The sequence below is a fragment of the Bacillus rossius genome, chromosome 6 (assembly GCF_032445375.1).
Source record: "Bacillus rossius redtenbacheri isolate Brsri chromosome 6, Brsri_v3, whole genome shotgun sequence".
NCBI lineage: Eukaryota > Metazoa > Arthropoda > Insecta > Phasmatodea > Bacillidae > Bacillus > Bacillus rossius.
Window position 1 is genome coordinate 49,913,419 of NC_086334.1, and position 21,961 is coordinate 49,935,379.

The following is a 21,961-nucleotide window of genomic DNA, read 5'->3' on the forward strand; positions in this document are numbered from 1 at the left end:
TATTGTTTTTTTTCTTTTACTAGAATTATTTTTATTTCTAATTAATTTTCATTTTTTGGACCATCAATAATTTTCCTCTCCCGTTACAATTCTGACAAGGACACACACACATATATATATATATATATATATATATATATATATATATATATATATATATATACATAAGCAAAATACCACTCACTGACTCACTCATCACGAGATCTCTAAAACTATACACCCGATTGACTTGAAATTTAGCATAGTTACTCATTTTGTGATGTAGATGCTCACTAAGAACGGATTCTGCGGAAATCCGATCCCAAGGGGAGTTTCGGGGGCGTAATATATCAAAATTTCCAGTTTTTGGTAGGAAATCACCATGGCAACGGCTGTTGCTTTGTTGATGCTTCATTCGTCTCTATGGCAACGACTATTTCATTGTTAGTGCAGTCCTCATCACCGTTGAAATTTTGTGGGTACTTTAAATATCAAAAATTGCCCTTTTTTCAAGTCTTATCTCAGAAGTAAATCAAGCGAAAATTAATTTATATGCTGAGTGATGATAGTAAAATGAAATCTCATTTTCCAAAATTCCACTTCTAAGGGGGTTAAATGGGTACCTTTGGTACTAAGAAAAATAATATCTTCAAATCTACAAGATCGGAAGATAAGACACTAAGTACGAATGAGGTATTTGATGAATTAATTGTGAAGCTAAATTTATACATTTTTTATCAATTTGACCGTCATGAGAGTGAAAATAGGGGAGATTTGTTTTATAATGAAAAATAATATTTTTAAAGCAAAATAAAGCCAACGATGGTAAACTAAATTCTTTACAGTAAATAGAACACATTTTAATTGACGATATATATATTTATGAGTGCATGATGAATACTTGCCTGCTTGAGACGTACAACCTTACTTACAGATGAAATCTTGTTTGACATGCCATTAACAGACTTCGGATATGTCTGCAGCTATTTCACATGACAGTTAACTATAGCAGTAACCGTCTGAGAAAACTGCCGATTTATTTAATGCCAATACTACTAAATCTCTGCCGATTTATTTAATGCCAATACTACTAAACACACCTTAAATAATATTGGTTTTTATTACATTGAATAATGGTTATTAAACTGTTAATTATAAATTATAAATGCTGTTGGGTGCAGCAAGAAGTTAATCACACTCAATTATCGACGAAAAATGTTCGGATACATATGCTTACATATAAACTTTTAAATTCAAATGTTTTGATTTATAAGTATTTTTGGAAGGTATATTAACGGAACGTAAGAGTTTAATTTTTCAGAAAAATATTGAGTATAATAAATTTCATTAACTGCAGACACGAGAGTGACGACATCTAGTACACTTTTGTGATGCCATTGTTCATTCTTTTCCCCTCTTGATCAATAGTTACCTTTAAAAACTCTAGGACCGTGTGTACTTGGTTTTACTTTTCCCCCCTTCAAACCTAAGTTCAGCCTTTCTCTTATGGAACTTTTGGACATTGACTTATTTGTTAAATTTTAATCCTTTTGCCCTAAATTAAAGATATATGAATCTTCAAATACACAGAAAATAATTTTCTGTATTTTTAAAAAAATATTTCTTTAGAAACCAGCTGCTAAGAAATAGTTTTATATGCTACAAGCGAGATATTGTAACTTTGTACAACACAGGGCTATGGCAATTTTTGTATTTATATGAAATACGTTTTCCGAGATAATACTGAGTATTTCTTACCAAAGTTGAGGAATAATTTAATTTTTAATTGATGTTTCATTAAAGCATATTTTTTTCAAACCATGGCAAAGATAATCGAATACTCAACAATTTGACTATTCTGTTTTACCGTGATCACAATTATGGGGAGTTAAAACTGGAAAGCTTAGTCAGGGAACGCTTTGAAAATAACTTTACCATTTGAGGTACTGGGACAATACAAAGCCATAAATAATGCCTAGTTCACAATGCGAACCCAGTATAACCGTGAACACCACTTTGTTGCGGTGCAGATGTTTTCACGTTAATGTAAAAATTTACAATTTTACATAAATATTTCCGTTTCATTTATAAATATGTATATAAATTATAGCGTATAAGGCACAATAACTGACTGTTCATTTTCTCTCGGGAGTTTTACGTATATACAGGTGATATTTATTGAAATACCAATTCATTAGCTCAGACGAATGGGGTGCACGTGTTGTCCAGAGCTGTGGCAATATCTGAGGGAGAACACAAGCTGTGGATGACAAAGGATAGAATGAGGATTTCGAGCGCCTTTCGGAGTGTGCACTTAGTGTCGAGTGGTCTCCTGGGGGCTGCAAAAGTGCCCTTGGGGAGAAGCGTGATTAAACACTGGGTCCACGGGGGGTACAAAAGTAGTAGAGGGGCGGGTGAGTGTAGAGGGAAGGGGGAGCTTAACCTTTGCCCTGCGGAGTGGGGGAACCACGCGCCAGGAGTCTTGTCGGCAAGACGAGGTTCCCATAGCTGGAGGCTGGATCTTGGAGACCACAAAACAAGTGCCGAACACCAACAGTTCCGAGTTACTTTCTTTGCCTGTTCTCTCTTTAGATTTTTATTTGTGTTTTTTTTAAGGTGGCGAAGCTACGGCAAGCTTTGTCTTCCACTAACGCACACAACTGCGCCAACTGCAAAATATTTGTTTCGTATAATATGAGCTCATGCTAGGTTGTGCTAATGAGAATCAAAATTTTATATTTTACGTGAATATCAACAGTGAAGACATCGTTACTGAAATATGGAAATATTTCGTGATGAGGAAATTAGCGTCCATTTATATAAAGAATAATTTGAATTACACGCCAAATTATTGTTACCTTAAACTAATATTAACGATTTACTAAAACAAATACATAAAAAATATTTTATCACTTAAAATAATTTTATACCGAATTTAAATTATTTTTTAATTAAATAGAATAAATTATTAGTTTTTAAAATTGATATATTCTGAAACATGAAAATTCAAGAAGTGAAGTTATTAACCTACATTAAATTGCATTTTCGTTTCTGACGAACTACTACATAAATGTTGACTTTCAGTCACTTTGTGTCTCAAATAAAAAAATTACGAAGCTATGAAGCAACGTGGCTGCTTGCACTAGCTTCAGATATAAGCCATAACAACTAGCTGTTCATTTTATACCAAAACATTCTTAAACACTTGTGAATAGCGTGTGCTTATGAAATTGCATTTTTACATGCGGTAGATAAAGAATTCTTCGGCTTAAACCTCAATACAAGCTTTTTCAGATAACTCTATACTGGTGGTCTTTGTAAAAAAAATATATAATTAAATGTTTCAAAAACGAAATAGTTGAATAATTAATTAAACTGCATACAAACTATTCTCAAAATAATACAGAAGCTTTCTGAATTAGAAGTCACATAGGAAAACACGAATTAGCTAGACCATCAAACAAATATCTCAAGACTGTGAATCGTTATACATTATGGGACGGCTTCCCATGTGTCATGGGACATGCTATAACATGCTATCCTGAGAATCTGAAGCTCTTACCGCAAGCTCGCTAACTGTACGGCAATACGGAAGACACGGAGCGAGACAACGTGTTGCTAACACGCTGCTTTCGCAAGCAGAATCGCGGTGCAGGCATCCAGACTGCGGCTTTCTTCGCAATGTTTGCCACTCCAGGTAAATCCATGGATTACTTCTGACGTTAGACCATGGTCGATTAGGCTACTTCCCTAATCGATCTACTTAAAGAGGGAGAAAATGGTTTCAACCATTTTCAAGTCAATTTTTAAAAAAAAAGTAATTATGTGTGTACAACTAATTGTTACCTAGAAGTTCGACATTTTATCACCCATTTAGTTTTTAAACCATCGTAAGTTTACAAACACCATTAGTATTAAGTTATTCAGCAAACTGTGTTAAGGTTTTTTAACGTTTTTTTTTTGTTTTCACATGTTGGATGCAAGGTCATAAGCACACTTTATTCATTAGTGTTTATGAATTGGTTTAAGAATGATCTGAAGTATTTTTATATTTTTTTAAAAAACCAGAATGATATACACATTTAAAAATCCTAAGATCAATTTAATAGACATAGTGCTTGTACTATTTCAATTTGGCTTAGTTTAAGCATAATTTATCATTTAATGGATTGCTTGAACTAAAGGAAACTGGCTGCTACAAATAGTTTTCCTTGTGGATTCATTGCAGTTAAGTATTTATTTAAATTTAGGGAACGATCACAATTGTAGAAACTGTCAATAGACAATATGTTATGGTTTCTGAAAAATCACTCAATAATAGATATCTGCCTTAACGAATGCAAATTTTCAGTACTAAATCAATGAAGCCAATACGGCGTCTTCAATTTCCTAACTCATGTTAATTGCGTTTTTGTTTGTATTTTAAGACCTCTCTGATGTTGAGGTAAAAAAAAAATTAACATGTGTACGTAGAGTCTATGCAAAACTTATTCCTTATTATATTAATAGGTAAAGGAAAAATAATTATCTTTGCCCGAGGTCTTAAAATAGAAAAAAATTAAAGTATGCAAAAGTGAAAGCATGCGAGTGTACAAGTATGCAAGTGTGCAAGCATACAAGTGTGCAAGAATGCTGCGTCATTTCTACCTTTTTCCCTACCGTCTCATTTTCTACCAGTTTCTCCACCACGTACCTAACTGTTCCCTTCATGAGATCGGAAGCAAGAAGCAAGAAAGCTTCACATCAAGAGAGGACGATTTAATAAGTGTATTTGTAACAGCTAAAGTACTGAAAGTTGTAGTTGTCGGTGTCCGGCTGTTACGGCACACGGAGGAGACAGCGGTGGAAGGACGAAGACGGAGGAGACAGAGGTGGAAGGACAAAGACGGAGGAGACAGAGGTGGAAGGACAAAGACGGAGGAGACAGCGGTGGAAGGACAAAGACGGAGGAGACAGCGGTGGAAGGACGAAGACGGAGGAGACAGCGGTGGAAGGACGAAGACGGAGGAGACAGCGGTGGAAGGACGAAGACGGAGGAGACAGCGGTGGAAGGATGAAGACGGAGGAGACAGCGGTGGAAGGACGAAGACGGAGGAGACAGAGGTGGAAGGACAAAGACGGAGGAGACAGCGGTGGAAGGACGAAGACGGAGGAGACAGCGGTGGAAGGACGAAGATGGAGGAGACAGCGGTGGAAGGACGAAGACGGAGGAGACAGCGGTGGAAGGACGAAGACGGAGGAGACAGCGGTGGAAGGACGAAGACGGAGGAGACAGCGGTGGAAGGACGAAGACGGAGGAGACAGCGGTGGAAGGACGAAGACGGAGGAGACAGAGGTGGAAGGACAAAGATGGAGGAGACAGCGGTGGAAGGACAAAGACGGGGGAGACAGCGGTGGAAGGACGAAGACGGAGGAGACAGAGGTGGAAGGACGAAGACGGAGGAGACAGCGGTGGAAGGACGAAGACGGAGGAGACAGCGGTGGAAGGACGAAGACGGAGGAGACAGAGGTGGAAGGACGAAGACGGAGGAGACAGCGGTGGAAGGACGAAGACGGAGGAGACAGCGGTGGAAGGACGAAGACGGAGGAGACAGAGGTGGAAGGACGAAGACGGAGGAGACAGCGGTGGAAGGACGAAGACGGAGGAGACAGCGGTGAAAGGACGAAGACGGAGGAGACAGAGGTGAAAGGACGAAGACGGAGGAGACAGAGGTGGAAGGACGAAGACGGAGGAGACAGCGGTGGAAGGACGAAGACGGAGGAGACAGAGGTGGAAGGACGAAGACGGAGGAGACAGCGGTGGAAGGACGAAGACGGAGGAGACAGCGGTGGAAGGACGAAGACGGAGGAGACAGCGGTGGAAGGACGAAGACGGAGGAGACAGCGGTGGAAGGACGAAGACGGAGGAGACAGCGGTGGAAGGACGAAGACGGAGGAGACAGAGGTGGAAGGACGAAGACGGAGGAGACAGCGGTGGAAGGACGAAGACGGAGGAGACAGCGGTGGAAGGACGAAGACGGAGGAGACAGCGGTGGAAGGACGAAGATGGAGGAGACAGCGGTGGAAGGACGAAGACGGAGGAGACAGCGGTGGAAGGACGAAGACGGAGGAGACAGAGGTGGAAGGACAAAGACGGAGGAGACAGCGGTGGAAGGACGAAGACGGAGGAGACAGCGGTGGAAGGACGAAGATGGAGGAGACAGCGGTGGAAGGACGAAGACGGAGGAGACAGCGGTGGAAGGACGAAGACGGAGGAGACAGCGGTGGAAGGACGAAGACGGAGGAGACAGCGGTGGAAGGACAAAGATGGAGGAGACAGCGGTGGAAGGACGAAGACGGGGAGACAGCGGTGGAAGGACGAAGACGGAGGAGACAGAGGTGGAAGGACAAAGACGGAGGAGACAGAGGTGGAAGGACAAAGACGGAGGAGACAGCGGTGGAAGGACGAAGACGGAGGAGACAGCGGTGGAAGGACGAAGATGGAGGAGACAGCGGTGGAAGGACGAAAACGGAGGAGACAGCGGTGGAAGGACGAAGACGGAGGAGACAGCGGTGGAAGGACGAAGACGGAGGAGACAGAGGTGGAAGGACGAAGACGGAGGAGACAGCGGTGGAAGGACGAAGACGGAGGAGACAGCGGTGGAAGGACGAAGACGGAGGAGACAGCGGTGGAAGGACGAAGACGGAGGAGACAGCGGTGGAAGGACGAAGACGGAGGAGACAGCGGTGGAAGGACGAAGACGGAGGAGACAGAGGTGGAAGGACAAAGATGGAGGAAACAGCGGTGGAAGGACAAAGACGGGGGAGACAGCGGTGGAAGGACGAAGACGGAGACGACAGCGGTGGAAGGACGAAGACGGGGGAGACAGAGGTGGAAGGACAAAGACGGAGGAGACAGCGGTGGAAGGACGAAGATGGAGGAGACAGCGGTGGAAGGACAAAGACGGGGGAGACAGCGGTGGAAGAAGGACGAAGACGGGGGAGACAGCGGCGGAAGGACAAAGACGGAGGAGACAGCGGTGGAAGGACGAAGACGGAGACGACAGCGGTGGAAGGACGAAGACGGGGGAGACAGCGGCGGAAGGACTCACCTACGGGGCTGCGGCGCGACGGGCCAGGACCGCCGGCTGCGCAGGATCAGCGCCGTGCGGATGGTGGTGCTGAAGGTCTGGCTGCCCATCTGCGGCGCCGAGGTCCTCTTCTTGCACCAGGGGCTGCGGCGGCCGGCCGGGTGACCCCAGAGGTGGCCGCCGGCCTGCTGCGCCGACGTGCACGGGCCCTGCTCGCTGCACGCGCGCCGCCCGCGCCCTCCCAGCAGGATCTCCCGCCGCACCTTCTCGATGTCCAGTCCGCACGTGGCCATGGCGCTCCTGCTTCCGCGCCTGTCCACTCTGCACTCTACTCCGTCACACCGCTCTTCATTCCGCAGACTGGTTCTTTACCACGCGCAGCCACAGCTCCACAGCAGATCAGTCAGTTCCTATCAAGATTGTATCTACCTTGTAAACGTCGATCATAAAATATATATATGTATGTTTTCTATCTGTCCGTTCAGAACTACCAACTCTTCCGTAAAATGTTCCTGAAGTGGCAGGAGATAAAATTAAAACGACTTAGAAAATATATATATATTTCACATCCGACGCGAAACGCAGCTATTAAGGCAAGAGAATTTGTAATCGTGTCCTTTGTTTTTGTTTTTCTTCTGACAAGAATGATAAATCCTGCGGAAATAATTCGGAAATTTGTTTTTGAAATCTTACGAAGTGGTGAAAAGTTGTATAGAAAATTTCTTCTTCTTCTTCTTCGGTAGGTGTATTCGATGATAAAGTTTTAACTTTGGTTGAGAATGTGCTAGCAGATTCTTCTTTTTGTGGAATTGTTAATTCGATTGACTGGTACGCACAATAGTCAAAATATGCATGAATTCAACTTATAAAAAGTTTTAAATATAAACTTGAGTCATCTAGAATAAACAGAAATCACAGTTAATCACCTTAGATTTTGAAATACACATCTTATAGGTTCATAAAATTTCATACGTTACAAAAAATACACAAATTCTTAACAAATAAAGTACACTTGAACCACACAAAGAAACAAATCAGCAAGCGAAAGACAAAGATTATCTGCAGTGCCGCATGTTAGCTTTGCAAAAATGAAGACCTTTCATACTGGAAAGAGAGTTAGCCATATTTTAATATATTTTAAGAAAAATACTTGTAAGACGGAATTGTTTCTGTCATGTTTATTGCGTCACCAAAAACTTGCGCATTATTTGAAGACACGCGTCACGAACATCATTGTTCCTTTATAGACGACAGTGTCAGGTGGAAAGCCATGGGTGCGGAGCGTTAAAGTATTTCTGATAAACCCTTTATTGGTTAAATCGTTAAATAATTTTTTATTAAGTTAAACACGTGCTTTCTTCCAAAATACCAAATATTTTACGTTATCTCCCGAGTAAATAATTGGTAAAGTATTGAATATATTAAATAAATCATACAAAAATATAAAATAGTATTGGTATTTGAAAACTAAAAAAAAAAGTTCACTTCTATTAAAAGTTAAGGAATATATTTTTTTGATCTGGTTGAGAACAGTGTGCTTATCGTTTATTGTGTTTATTAGTTACTTTATCGCTTGTTGAATATTATCTTACGTGTGTGTTGGATAGTAATATAATGTGCTATGTTCAATGTCAAAGTAATCACGAACAGAATGCGCTTGTGTGGGTTCCTAATCCCTAACTGCTCCCGAGTTGGCGATAATGTGACGACACTACAAAATCTCCTGCCAGTAAAATTGTAACCGTGACAAGAGTTACTTCACTTGGCAGTGAAGTAAAAACCGTGAAAAATAATCTGATAGTACAACCCACATGATAAATTGTACAATTTTTTTCTTCAGCGGTGTCGTGTAATGCTTTATTTGTCCTGAATTTTTCCAGTAAAGCATATATATTCTCTGAATATTTTTATTTAAACTATAGATTATTTATAGCAAAAAAAAACCAGTAGCAGTTTCATGGTAGCAGACGATTAAGATTGTTCAGTTAAAAGCAAAAGAAGTCTGATTATATTTAGACGTCACCTTTGCGGTTCACCAAACTGTGTGCAAAGCTACAGTAGAACCACGCGCTCTAAAAATAGCTCAAGGTATCCAAGTAGTGACTGTTTTAAAAAAAACGACCTTCATAAGAACTCAAAGTTCGAATCGTAGACAAGTTTTTGAATTATGTTTCACGACCTTTTTATTAGGGTATGTAATTGGAAACATGAACATTCAAGAAGTGGAATTATTAATCTATATTAAAGTCAGTTCCTTTTCTGACGAACTATTACATAAACGTTGACTGCCACTTTATGTCTTAAATAAAGACAAATACGAATCTATGAAGCAAGGAGGCTGCTTGCACTAGCTTTAGATGTAAGCCATAATAACTAGCTGTTCATTTTCTCTCAAAATATTTATAAACACTCGTAAATAGCAAGTGCTTATGAAATTGCATCTTTACAAGCGATATATAAAGAATGAATAAACGATAAATTATTCGGCATGAACCTGAATACAATATGTTTAATAACTTGATACTGATGGTATTTGTAAAGATATATAAAAAAGTTTCAAAACCAAAACAGTTGAATTATTAATTAAATTGTATACAAACAATTATTTAAAAAATTTCAGAATATTTATTGTGCGTGGGTCACATAAGAAAACACAAATTAGCTAGTGCATCAAACAAACACCTCAGGACTGTGAATCGTCATACGTTATGGGACGGCTTCCCATGTGTCATGGGACATGCTATAACAAGCTATACTCAGAATCTGACGCACTTATCGTAAGCTCGCTAACTGTATATTTTGTCTTGAAAGAAAAACCATTCCTAGTGAGTACATTTCCTGTGACTTTCCACAGCATATAGTAGGCCTAAACATTTTATATTTGTCATAACGCTGTCTACTTATTTTCCAAATTTACGCTTTAAATTAAAGAAAAGGCTGGACATATATGTGGGTATATTTTATTATTCTCGACAGTATATCCTGAACATATCGACACGAATCTCTTGCGATATGATGTAAAAGATGTTTTCTATCTTATCATAATCAGAACATTTTATGCTCTTAAATAATGTTATTCTTCATATTTCCATAAATTATTTTGTTTCATTTGTTGTTCACCTTCATCTTTTCCCTAAATTACTAACTTCATTAACCCTGAATGCCATAACAAACGTAAAATCAGTCTGTTTCTTCTTTTCGTCAAACATACTCCTTCCCTAAATGTTCATATTTGTTCCCCATAACTCACTTTGTCCATGGCACCATTTTTTCGACATTTTATTTTATATTTTCGCTTTCCTGAATACCAACGGTCTATGCTACACCCCCACAAACGGCTTCACTTGAGGGTAAACACTTTCATAACCAAATACTTAGTTTCTAAGTAATACATATTAGCTTACTTTTGGATTGTAACAGATGATAACCTTCATCAGTGCGCGAGCTCTGCTATCATGAAAAATTGGTTGTGTATTTAATAAACTAATTTTGATTTAAGTGAACTAAAAAAAAATATTTTGTGATGTTATGTATGCGACTCGATTTAACAAAGTTAATTCGATGTTACAAAAATTAATTTCTCAGTGGACATTTAGTTACGAAATTTCTGGCATTTGTCAGGATGTTCGTACTACAATAGTAATCACTACAATAATTTCCATAATTTCATATTCATCAATATAATAATTGCGGAGAACAGGTCTACTAATCACAATATTCATATTAATTTTTTTGGTAACGAATGGTTGAGTGTTGAGAGATGTGTTTCGTACCAATAATTGATTATATTTATATCTACTGTGATAATTTATATTACAAATGAAAAGTATGAATTAATAGTATTTATTTACACTCTCAAAATCCAATTATTAAGTAAGACAACTAAGCATGAGCGAAAATCTGTAGGATTCCCAGTGATAGACATTTATCATTCCCATGTTACAGTTACGATTTTTCAAGCGAAAGCGATCTCCTTCACAGAGTGACTTTTTAATAATTCCAGGGTGAGGGTGTGGGGCACACCTAACCCCCACCCCCCTCTCCCCGGGATCTGCGCCAATGCTATTAACCCCAGTGCTGGGGATAGTTGTCATTTAGGTAGATTTCCGTTGTTACAAAAGTAATTAGTCAATTACCATACGAAAAAATACGCAATAGTTATATTTATAGCTTTAATCAACACCAAGCTATGTTTTTATCTGTTAGCAAATTTTTTTAGTTAAAATTAAATAATCTGTTTGTGCTTAAAAAAAATTGAGGAATCATATTCACAAATTGCGTCAAACGTAATAGAAAAGTTGTCACCCATCTTTGGTTCGAGTGCTGTATGATTGCCTGTCTGTAAACTCACGCACAAAGGAAAAAGGTGTTTGCGTGTTCACGTGGAAGCATATCGCGCTCCGCACCGGTCGTCGAACAGAGGTTTTTTTTTTTTTTCATTCCCTGCGGCGGATCCGAGCGTATCGATGAGTCGATGGGACGCGACCGAATGTAAAGCCTGCAGTTAAGCGACGCGGCGCGGAACGCCGTGTGTGTTCTGATCGAATGCGGCGCGACAAACGACGGGAGACTCGCGCTGGTTTCGAGGGAGAGATTTACGTCGCCCGCCCCCCCCCCCCCCCCCCCAGCCGTGACAGTAACAGATGAGGCGAGCGCGCGCTAATGTCAGCGGCTGCGAAGGGGCGGTGAAGGCTGCCGGCCGTCCATCATCGCCGGCTCATTCTAGAATGTCTTCACCTCCCGCTTCACGCGCATCAAATAATAATAATAATAATAATAAGGGAATACTTTTGTCGGCTCGAAATCCATCTATTTCCAGCGACAGTGCCACGATCGCGTTAATACATCGGAAAGCGAGCGAGAGAGAGAGAAATAAATAACATATTCATAAACTGAGTTCAAAAGAGATTTCGTTACAAATATACCATGTTCTTTTATGTATGATGATAAATTGCTTACTTTTTTGTTGATGTTTATTCCACAAGTAAATTTTGAATGGAGCCGATATTAAATCGTTGAATGCTGAGATTTTTAATAAAATAACTATGGACTTCATATGCGCTATTGTTTAACTTTTATTTATTGTAAGCCACAAAGAAAGAAAAGTTTTTAAAAAAATTAAAATTATTTAGAAACAATTAAACGACAAATTTTGTTTAACATGCCATGCTTAAAATGTGTTTAGCTTCATGTACCTAACTACGTAAATGTTAATTGCGAACACTTATAACTACAGTTTTGTTTGCTAAGTGCATCACCATTAATGACATTTTTTCTCTGATCATTGCGTGTGATCACACAAAACGATAAAGGCGTTTATTCAGTCAGCGTTAAATAAAACTGATCACACGCTTTTAACTGTGCTCATGTTAGGCACACAAGACATTCACTCTATTGAAGTTAGAACATCTATGCAGTGTGTCAAAGTAACTGTGTGCATATCAGACCAATAACATTAAGTGTGTGAATGAAGTATGAGAGCGTTGCCAATAGTTACCAAATGTACCTATTTCCCCTCCGTCTCACTGGCAAAGCAGTACATGATGTTTGTTTGCAAGCACTAGCAGCCATATTTATTAGTTGTTTAAAAACAGTTTTCACACAACAACAGTGACAGAAAGATACTTATAACATTATTATATCTTTTGAGAACTGGCAAATGTGAGAAAAGTTAGATGACAGAGACTATACCAGACTATAAACATGCTAAAGAATTCATGGGTGCGTTAGAAGTAACAGTTTACGGCCTGGTTGTAGTTCTTCGTGAGCAGGCAGTGCCCCTGATGTCACCTGTTCTTTTGGCCAGTAACTTGGTAACTAAAATATTATACATTAATACGCGTTTTGAGGGGCTTTAGGAATTTGGCAGTTCAGTACAATTACAGGCTATGTAAAAGTTAGGTGTTTTTTTATTTATACTTATACCTGATATTTCAGTTTCTGGTTATATCATCGAAAATTCTCGCAGAAGTCGCTAAGTCATCAAAAAAAATGTCATTGCACTATTGAATACTATCAGGGCTGCGCGACACGACATGTAATCGCATCTTCAAACTGGTGGCGCCGTAATGCGGTGAGCCTGAGAATTACCTCAAAATATCCCTCTTTCGTTGTCAAAATAACACGAGATTAGAAAAAAATAAATGAAAATAAACGTGCATTTTTTTACACAAAAGAGAATAATAATTAATATCGTCAATATTCTCTCTCTGCGGTTCGCCGAAATATTCTGTGAATAATTGGAAGTGACGCCTAACATCAAGGCTGGAGAATGTTTTGAAACAGTTAAAAAATGAATGAGCCCATAAAAGTTTATTGACAGAAGGGTGTGTCAAATTGGAAGTTGTCGCTGCAGGTGCCGTACGTGCAAATGTGTGCACCACGGTCTGCAGTTGTGTTCATTCACGTGTTCTGCTTGGCCGAGTTGGGTTGGACGGTGAAGCCACGAGCACTTTCAGACGGAAAGCCCTAGGCCCAAGATGGAGGCTGATAACGATTTATGGAGTGATTTACGGGGTGAATAAATTACGATTGTAATTTATAACGTCTCACTGACATGGAGTTTTTGAAACCTTGTAGGTTACCACAGTGAGACGAAGAGGCTACGGAATGCATTGGAGGGGGAAAACAGGAATACTAAATATGCCAACAAAATTTCCGGCTGACAGCAACCCACGCACCTTTTACAATTGCGAAATATATAGGTATGATTATGACGTGAGTATTCTATTTGGGCAGGACATTCTTCAGAAGCCCGCTTGTGAAACTCAAGCCCAGAATGCCTAAGCATTCCGAAGCGAAACCATCCTGTTTATCACCAATAAGACAGCTGAGCTGTAAATAAATACGCCGGAAAAAATTTTTACCTATTTTGAGGACAAAATTCCTGTTTTGTGAAAAAATTTCCCGATTTACTAATCAGAAATTTCAACGGCTTGAAATGTCCTAAATTTGGCTTTAAGATTCCTAAAGCAAGCCAGCATGACGCCGAGATCATGACCTTGACAATTAAGATGTCTTGGCCGCCATTTAGAATTGCGATATAATCGTTGCTATTTTCGTTAAGGCCCCCATCTTGAAAATTCGTGAAATGTTAAGCTAGAAATTCGAGAGAAAAAAATTAAATTAATAAAAAAAAATTCGTCATCTTAAAAAAATGAAATTCTTTTAAGACTTAAATTTTAAGTTTTTTTACCATTAATTTTAAAAAATAAAATTTAAATTAAGAACTCACATCATGGAGTCTTCGGTTCGAAACCGGTAAGGGCAAAATAACAATGGTGATGGATTCTTTCTCCACGGAAAGTAAATTATTTCAGAATTACGTATTAAGAGACTGTAGCAATTTGTATGATCTTAAAGCCGAGGTCACACAGAAAGCTACGCGATGTTCGCTATTTTCGCTGCGCCAGGTGGCCAGACAGGTTAGTCAAGTTTGCGATATCGAAGAGACGCATGCCGTGGGATTCGAGTGATGATTCCGACGACGATAATATTCTGCTGCCTCTCGCAGAATGTCAACGTAAAAATAAAAAAGAAATGGGTTCATGAAATCAATTCAAAAAGAAAATAATCGGGAGAAATTCACCGTTTGATTAGGCCAAATTTATTGACTATTTCAGAATAAATACAACTTAGTTTGATAGCATCTCATTTCTCATCAAGAATAAAATGGAAAATAATCATCTGAATTACAGGGAAAGCATTTTAGCAGAACGATTGATTATTTGCTTGAGGTCATTAAACAATGATTTCATGGCGATATAATTCTTTAACTATTAATCGTCAAAGCAATGAAAGGTAAATTAAGAACAATGGGAATTCATACCAATAATTATTATTTCCTTAATATTCTATGAGATCAAATCCGTGGCATTATCTCGCATATCTTGCTTTCTATATACTTCTATCGATTTATTCCATTAAAATCATTGATATTTTCGTCCTTCTTTAATGATGATACTAATTCAAAGGAAACGCAGGAAGCACAGCACAATTCTGTGCGAAAATAGATGTTATTGTTCATCTGCACATGCACGTTTTAGAAAAAAAAAAAAAATAGCCGAAAACCAAACACCTGGCTGCGTCGTCAACACGGCGAACATAGCGGAACCTTGCTTCTCGTGGCCAGTGAAACCTGAGGATGCAGCCGGCTATGTTTGACTCGCGTTAGCGAACATGGCGAGCATGGCGAGCATGGCGAGGAAGAAGGCGGCCGCGGCGGGAGTCAGACGGCGAACTGCGGACGTTATTAACTTGAAGCTCGTCAAGGAGGGAGGGGGGGGGGGGGAAAGGCCCCGGCTGACGGTCACGTGACACTACGACGCGTCCTCAGACAGCGCGTCGCGTCGTCGGGCGAACGGCTCGCGGTCACACTGTGCCGAGGTAACGGGGCTGGATGGACGCCATTACGAAGTTGTTGAGGGCGGAGGGGGGGGGGGGGGTGATTGCTCGCTCGGCAAAAGTTTAGCGAACAAGCTCGCGCCCGAGACGCAACCCGCGCTTGGCTGGAGCCGGGGTGACGTCACAGCTGGGAGGGGGGCTGGGAGGGGGCGAGACCCCCGCCTGTCAGTCTCACGCGCGCACCTCCCGCGGCGCCCTCATTACAGCGCGATCACGCCTCTTCACCGCGACAAACTCGGCGCACGCGACGACTTGCAATTACCTTCTGAGTACCGTCCCGGATAAAACCAATTACACGATAAAAATCATTAAAAAAAAATCACTGCGATGAGAAAAATTGCAAATTTTTTTTTTTTAAAAGATTATAACTGTCAGCGATTAAAGTCATTATTTCGCAAGATACCATTTTCTATTTTGACAATTTTTTTTTCTTGTTTTTGAAAAGCTGTATTCATTACGGCTTAGAGATAACCGATTAAAATATATTTTCTGTGAACTTTAAAAAATTTCACATTTAATAATATGTTAACATATGAAGCACTAATGAAAAATTGAACAGTAAAAAGCAGTTATTTCACAGGGGAAAATACTTGGTTTTAGCCAATAGCCAATCCTTTTTCATTTCAGTCGTTGCGTTCAATTATTATCCATGCGGAGAAGAAATTAAAAATAATAATTTATAAAATTTTACTAACTGCTTCATTTTTATGGCATATTTCAGTTTCAATTCCGTTCTCCTTGTATCCATCAGTTATTACTGGTTGATAAAATAAGATCTTTGTCCTATTTCTTAAATTAAATATATATATGACTAAAATAATCGAAGGAACCAATTTTTCAAACTTCTGGTAAATATTCTCAATTACACTTACAAATTGAAAGCAGTGTCTACAAGTAAAATTATAGTTCTGTTTGCTTATTTATGTAAGCTCTTGTAGTGTAGTGAAATTTCAAACAGTCTTTAAACATATGTGAAATAATCCGTAAGAACAGTTTACAGACTTAATTAAAAAATATAATTGATTTAAAGTTTACTGCAATGACTTTTACAAATCAAAAAAAAATTATAAAAAAGTTAGTTTTAAATTGTTGAACTTTTTGTTCGTAACATGTTTAATTGTAGTTTGATGCTATATGGATCTGTGTTATTTGAAGCAATAGTAGTGAACTGTTTTATATCACTATTTATTACCGTGTAGTTAAAGAAATGTATTACACTAAAACTACATAAAACTTTTAAAAACTGCATTACAAAAAAAATTATTATGTATGTTTTACAGCAGAGTAGCGCCAAATTGGATGTAGGTACTATATATATGACATTGATAAATTCAAACACCGTTTGACCGATCACCACGAAAGTTGGTACAAAGATGTGTTTCTCCATGGAGAAGGTGTTTATGCTATCCATTTTTTGTAACTCGCCGCTAGATGGTGCTTCAGCGCATCAACTTCTATTCCATTTAACCGATCGCCATGCAAATTGGTATATTGTGATTTTCACTGCCCTTAATCATCAATAAAAACAAATTGATTTTGCTTATGATTAGCAATTGGTGAACGAGTTTCAAATGGAATATAATTGCCGTCTGAAGTTCTGTATATAGATTTGAATAACCATTATTCTTTTGTTTATAAACAAGTGACGTTTGTGCAACTATCTTTGGACGTCTCATCTGTCATTAAATATTAAATATTGGAAATTATTTTAAATGCCACGCAAATAATCGAACATTGGAAGATGAACCAGAAATGCGCGGCAACTGTCAGCCAGTAGAGCTGCTGAAACATCAGAAGCGCGAGAGGCATGTCGGAAAACCAACCTGTTCAGAGCCTCTACTTCAGTTAATAAAAAATGTATTATAATTTATCGTCAATTTTCACCAATATAAATAACATAATCTTATCAATATGAGTAATCTTTCATTTTTACAATTTTTTTTATAAAACGCTTTATAGATTCTATATTACATTAGAACCATCCATTTTAGATATACAGATGTAAATAAATAATAAACACTGGCAGGACAACGTCTTCCAGGTTCTGCTAGTATAGTATATTAAATATAAATTTTAAGCTGTTCGTTTCCACTTCCTCAAAGGGCACGCGGTGGTCGTGCTGATTACAGAGTCACTTCAATGTCCATAGAAATCGCCGACATGACTTGGCTTGATAAAAAGGTTTAGTAACCGAGTTGTTCCGATCCCTGAGAGGCTGAAGACACCTCAAGAATCTTTTCATAACAAGCGTTACAATTTTTTTTTCCTTTTTCTTAACTTGGGTTGAACTTCTCGTTGACACTGAGGTAATTGCAGATGGTAAACACAATGAAAAAGGTATATAAGGAAAGGAATCGACAGTAGTCTATAGTAAGGAACCATCCTAGAAATTACCTGGAGTGATTTAGGAAAACCAACATCAGAATGGCCAGACCTGATATCAAATCCGGGTCCTTTGGAGTGAGAGTCCAGTGGAATAGCCCACACGTCACAAGGATAAAAGCCACAATTGAAACCCGAACAGTTCTGAAGTTTACCAAAGTAAATATTAAGGTTAGGTTATGTTAGGTTCGGTCATTGTAATCGATAATATTACTTCTTTTTTTTTCCAGGAGGGTACGTTAGGTTATTTTAGGTTATCGTTACTAAAATGAAAGGTTGTTTGGATTATGTTAGAGTTATTTAAAATACTCAATGACCGTAAAATAAATAAATCCTCGCAATATGGTGTATATTCAAGAGCATTCGGCTAACTTCGGATAACTTCGGAACTGGCTCTCATCCCTGTGAACTGTAGGTTTCCCGAGTCTAGTGCCTCGCCCATTCGCTATCTCACTCCATAAAGAGTTTTCAACTGATTCAGGCATAAACTTATATATATATGTAAAACTCAGCAATAAATAAATGTGATATACCATAAAACTAACGATATTATGGAGTAAATTTCAAAAGGAAAATTAATGTAATTATTAAAATAATAGTTTTGACTGTCTCTCGCTTGGATTGCAGTTAAGAGGAAATAACGTACACTGTTGCAAGCTTATTAATATTTTTGTTACTATTAAAAATATATTTTCACGAAAAAATAGTGTATGTGATAGTATTATCACAGGTGTAAACATTGAGAAAGAAAAAAATATCAATTAAAAGAACATATTATTTCTACAGGAAAACCTATTTGACTTAGTCAGTCACTATTAATAACGACGCATTCTATTGTTATTATCTTATGGTCAAACAGAGCCAAACGTTTTAACATTAGAGGATATAAAACACTTGAAGACAAAAGCAGGTAATACAAATTGGCGTCTTTACGTTACGTTTACTTAAAATTAAGAATTGAATAATATCAGATGAAACTCTTGATACAATAGAACAAGACTTTTTACAAAAATGTTATTCCAAATAGTTCGTTAAAAAAATGTGAGCGAGACTTCCAGAACTCGCCAGTGATGTGTAAACGTCTAACCTCGGTAACGAGAAAATACAAGTGTTTTCATGTTGTTCATGTTGCAAATGAACTTATAATACAAAACTCGGACACGGATTTTAGCGTAGAATTCGAATAAATAATGCCAAGGGTGATAAATAAACTGATAAATAAAATAGTCACTTTTCAAATACCAAAATGTCTGGATGCGTATCACAATCGAAATTTCTGCGCCTGCCAATAGAATTCGCTGCCTGAACTGTAAAGTTATTTGCCACCATCAAACGAAGATAGCAGAGTAGCACAAACAACCGGAAATTAGTAAAAACGGCTGTGACAAATCCCCGGCTTTGGACCTGATTTTCGACAATGAATTTTATTAAAATACTTCAATCTTGTTAAAATTCGCTAAACTGTTGATGCTGTAAAGTTTCCCGAAACGTTTTAAGTTTTACTTCTATGACATTACTAAAACATTAACCTGACATATTAAAAAAATTATAATACTAAGTATATAATTGATTTTTTTTTGCTTAAACGACTGAAATCAGTCTGTAAATACTTCCTACAAACAGACCTTAATCTTATTGCGCTTATTTAACATCATTATATAATTGTATTATATTATAATGTTTGTAATAAAAGTAAAAAAAAATTAAGCGACGATATTTTAACTATGTTCTTTGAGGTTAACAAGGGCGCTCTACCACTGCGCTACCAAGCTTGCTGAGAAATTATAAGAGGTATATTTATTTATTATCATTTAAATGTCAGTTTTATTACTTTTTAAAACTTGGAATTAATTTTCACTATGATTATTTTAGTTGACCAATTAATTTTAGTGTAGTTTCACTGTCAAAGTTACATTTGGCACACCAATGCGTTTTGTATGTGCCCTAATGTTTACAAAAGTGACTATATACGTGTTTATGTTGCTACACGTAGGTCCGCAATCTTTGTGTGACATTTACGTTCATCTGCTTATGTTCCATTTTCATGAAATTACTCTTCCCAAATGCCGTATACCGAGACCCAATATGTTTTCACATAAAACATATTTTTTAAAGTAACTACTTTATAATATTGCGTTTAATATTTTTGTTTCCTTTGAATGTATCTGCCAACAGAGAACATTGCAAAAAACAAAGCTAATATCAGATATTGTGCATTGGAAAGAGAGAGTAAATGTCCATATAAATCCACACTGAAATCTATGAATGAGTCACGCTATAAAAAAAACATTGTTTTTACAAGTAGACAAATCATGTTACATATTCCATTGTTTGTTTACTGGTGTTGAAACAGCGATTCAGGGTACTGCACAAAGCGGTAATAAATATTAACATCCGTCATAAATTCTCAGCTCTCTGCATTTTGCCTTCTAGTGCCGCTTTGCTTTGCCTGTCAAACACTCTACAAGGCAATCGTTCTGAACTTATCCTGCTTGTTTGATTTACAAACAATTTTGTGGACATGCGCCACTGCTGGCGCCATTACTGCATGGCATAGAGAAACCCCAAGAACGGGCAAAAAAAAAATGAAAACAAGCTTGATTTCTGTGTTATTTTGTATTCATTTTATTTTCCCATTTTTTTAGTTTTTTCTATTCAATAAAGTGTAATCTGGTATTGGCGTATGTCCACAAACATCTTTTAAAAATAATTTTCATTGAAAAAACATTGAAATAACATGCCTTATTGGCTAATGCTTTCTCTATTACACCATGCGTGTACAAACTCAGGGGATTGTCCGTTATTTTCTGACCTTTCATGGCCCGTCCTGTATAGCATGAGTCTGGAATTACGGTAGTGAAATTGGTCATGGCGAGAGTTTATGCCAGAGCCGGCCAATCCTCAAAGAAAGCTCGCAGTTGCATGCGACCCTCACCTACATGGTAGATTCTCAGTATTATTAGGAGCACAAGGGCTTACTCTGAGACGCACTTAAATTCTTTCCTAACCCAGACCCACCCTTAACATTTTGAACTCTGTTTAAAATAAAATTGCGATTCGCTAAAATATTTAGCTAACACAGTTTAAAAGTTACTAGACAGATCTTCAATTTCCGCGAGGCCAATTGAAAGTGCTCCATCATGCGGCCTAACTTGACTTAGGATAACTTATTGTACTAAATGTGTTAACTTTTAAAAGCGTGTTCATCATAACCATACACAATACTGTCAATAAAATGAGACAAAAATTATTTAATTTTTTTAAATTACAAGGACTATATTTTTTAACCTCCGATGGGGCTTAAAAAAGACATTTACATAACATTATAATTATTGTACTACCAAAGGTTCAGCAGGGTCTTACTTATTTTGATACATAATCACCAAAACTGTTAAGGCCTTTGACATATCGAGACGTAAACTTCTCGATGCCTTCTCCGAAGAGGTTAGCCGCCAGTGAATAGAGATACAGGGCCAGCGCCTGGTCTTACATAACCCTCACCACGCCGCTGTGAGGCGGATGGCCTTATCACGAGGCGCACTGGCTCCCGCGTCAAGACTTATCGCAAGAGTTGCGAATAGTGCGGCACATTGCGCCGCGCGATTAGGCTATCCGTCTCACAGTGGCGTCGTGAGGGAGAGAGAGAGAGCCAGGTGCTAGAACCTGTATCTCTATTCATTGGCGGCTAACTTCTTCGAAGAAGGCATCGAGAAGCTTGTCTTACGATAAGAGGAATGCCTTGATCGTTTTGGTGATTACGTAGAAAAATAAGTAAGACCCTGCTGTACTTTTGGTGATAAAAGTATTAAGTTATGTATATTTGTCTTTTATTTATACCACATCAGAGGTTGAAAAAAAAAATCCCTCGAATATATTTGTTCTTGTATAAACTGAAACAAAATATTTTGTGAGGCCATATCATTGAACAATCACAATTTTTTCTGTCACTTAAATGTATAAGTTACCAGTGAACCTGAAATTGTGTTTTAAAATGAATTTGATTAAAATCTGAATAATAATTCAACACTACATTAACACCTAATTTTTAATTTAGCGCTGGTAATAACATCATGCAGCTAGATATCAGGATACTAACTTATCTTATACGCTTTTATGCTATTGACAAA